Below are 3242 nucleotides of genomic sequence, written 5' to 3'. Positions count from 1 at the left end.
TGTGAAATTATACCCCGACTTACGCGAATTCGACTTACGCGGTTATCGCTCGGTCCCACCTATCGCGTAAGTTCGGGGTATTACTGTATTTATTTTTCATTTCAACGTTTTTATACATCACGAGCCGAGAAATGTAAAAATATCTTTACAAAATTGTGATTGTGTGGATGTATATCTTACAGTATACAGTGTTAGGGGCCGTCCATAAATTACGTAAGGGCGATTTCGGCAATTCTAAACCCCCACCCACACCTGTGTAAGAAATCTTAATATTTTCTTTGATTCTACCCTTCCCTTCCCTTCCTTTTCTATCTTACGTAATATTTTGGCATGATTTTATAGAAAAATTTTAACCAAAAAAATTTTTTTTATGAAACCCTAAAAACCTTAGGTCCAAAATATATAATTATTAATTAGTTAATTAATATGTAGACTACTATTATTTATAAAAGATTTTATGTGAACAAATTTAAAAATACAGTAGACTCCCGAAAACTCGACACTCGATAACCCGGCATTCCGGATAACTCGTCCACACCCTAACAGGGCGAAAAAACCCCTAATTAATTTTCATTATAGACAGCTTTATGCCTCATAAAGTATTTTTCTGAAGTCTGTCTTATCAGGTAAATTACTGTACACAGTGTATTCATTAATTTTCATTTTCATGTAGTAAAGGTTCTATGCCTTCATAAAGTACGTACTTCTCCTTTGTTTAAGGATATTTGGGCAGTTTATTCTCTGTTGTATTCTCAAGCAAACAATGCCTACAAGTGCAGTACAGTATTTTCTGAGGAAATACTCGTACTTATTCTTTTTTAACCCCATTCCCGATATCCTGACATTTTCACAAACTCGGCTTTCCTTCGGTCCACATTAGGTCGAGTTTTCGAGACTTTACTGTATAAAAAATCTATACTAATATTATAAAGAGGTAATGTTTGTAAGTAAGTTTGGATGTAGCGGGTAATCTCCGAAACTACTCATCCGATTTCAAAAATTCTTTCACCAATATTTAGAATGAAACTTTAGGGTGGACATAGGCTGTATATTATTCCGTTAAACATTCATATAGATTAAAAGATATAATCTAGGTTAAGGCTTTTATGTCCAACAGATGGCGCTACGAGTAAGATGCCCTAAGTTTGCTTTTCTGTGAGGCATTATGCTTTTCTGTGAAAATAAAGCAGATAATCTTCTATCTATCTATATAAATAAAAATGTAATGTTCGTTTGTTCCTACCGATTCCTTTGAAATTTTGACACAACACTGCATTCGAATATGCATGTGTTTTTATATAATATACGTGTCGAAATTCCCCTCACTGGGGGGAGATGGTTAGGATTAAGGCTTACCATAAAGAACTCTGCTTCCATTTATACTATTTTAGATGCGATTTTTGAGTTTTTTATTGCATTTTAGTAGGGTACGTCAACAGAATGTACACTAAGAAGAAATTTTTCGAAAAATTTTCCCCCATGGGTTAAGTGTTATACATTTATAATAGATACATTTTGAGCCACTACAACGCGTGGCGGGGTCTGTTAGTACAAAATAAAACAAGAGAGAATAAAGAGAAACCACATTCCGTTGCCATATTGATTACATCTTGGCTAAGGCCAAGAAAATAAACTACACGCTGCTAAAATGTGCTAGGTGCACCTGGGGACTATATAATAAAGCTTATAAAACTCTATATAATGGGGCAATACAACCAATGCTACTTTACGCGGCTTCTGGCTGTGGTCATGTAACTGGTATAAATTCAGTAGCAAAGTGAATTAATCTCTATTGAAAGCCAGTTTGTCATTAGAATTTCGAAGTGCTGCAGAACTGTTTTTACTAATGCCTCTCTGATACTAAAGGAGCTCCTTCCTTTGCCACTATGTATTGTAGAAAAGGTTCTAAACTATTACATTAGAACTACAAACGTCAAGGCTCAACAATGGTTTCTACTCCTATCTACGGCTGTTCATACGCTATCGCATTGCAATTACTCTACTATCTCTGATCATCATCCTGTAAACAAGGTTATTTGGCGTCATCTGCTTCCTCCATGGATAATCATGCGGACATTAATATTTACACAGATGGGTCCAAAAGCTCCCTTCTTGTCGGCTCAAGTATCTGTATCTTCCTCCAAACTGGCATATTTTGCCAAAAATATGTTAGAAGGTACAGATACCTCCCACATACCTCCATCTACCAAGCTGTTTAGTGGGCCACTTTACTACCAAACAAAACTCTGTCTATCAACATTTACAGTTTACAGTGATTCTCTGTTTGTCCTAAAAGCTCTATTACAGTGTTTTTCAACCTTTTTCATTGAGTGGCACCCCTGATTGAAAAATAAAAAATCGTGACACCCTTGACCAGCGGCGGATCTGAATTAGGGGACTAATGGGCCAAATAAATTTTTTTGCGAAAACTAATATTACGCGCAACGCTGGGGTGGGGTCCGGGGAGGGAGTCCCTTCCTGGGAAGAAAACTTTTAAAAATTGACAATTTGAAGTAGCATTTTAATGCAAAAAAAAAGCGTTTCTACGTGTTTAAAATCAAAATTTAAGTCCACTGAATTTTGTCGAAATACCTACATGTAAAATAATAGCCTCTCTATTGTTTTTTAAATTTAGTTTTATTATCAAATATATCATCATTTTATATTATTATTTTATTGATAAACAATTTTTGTTAAGTTTTTTATACTATTTTGATGCATATATAAAATAATTATTTCATTACTTTTTTCTTATCTTTTTCATATCAATTTAAAAAAATTAAATTAAAAAAATGATAAAAAATTGTTTATTTGTCATCATTGCTTTTGAATACTATGAAAGTACTGTAATATGCACCTACTTTGTGCACGCTTTTCAAAGTGCAATGCAACGCTTTTTAAAGTATATACAATACACAAGTGTCCATGTCCTCCTTCTCTGCTGGTTGGCCCGGTACTGGGACTGGGAATGTGAAGGCCAAGTAATGTGGTTTGGGCGAACTCGTGACAAGTCGTGCGTACACGTAGCGTTGAACATTACATTAATTAACATGCGATTAGTCATAGTTTCTTTGCTTACTAGATATTTCGTAGCAAAATAGAACTGACAATGAGTTATCTTGAACTACACTTACGTAAATTTCCAAAAAAATGACTAAAGGCCCTAAACTTCGCGACACCCCAATCGTGGCATCGTGGCACCCTAAGGTGCCGCGGCACCCCGGTTGAAAAACACTGCTCTA

The sequence above is a fragment of the Centruroides sculpturatus genome, unplaced genomic scaffold (genome assembly GCF_000671375.1).
Source record: "Centruroides sculpturatus isolate CEXI.00-Female unplaced genomic scaffold, Cexi_2.0 scaffold1758, whole genome shotgun sequence".
Taxonomy (NCBI): domain Eukaryota; kingdom Metazoa; phylum Arthropoda; class Arachnida; order Scorpiones; family Buthidae; genus Centruroides; species Centruroides sculpturatus.
This window is presented reverse-complemented; position numbering follows the sequence as displayed.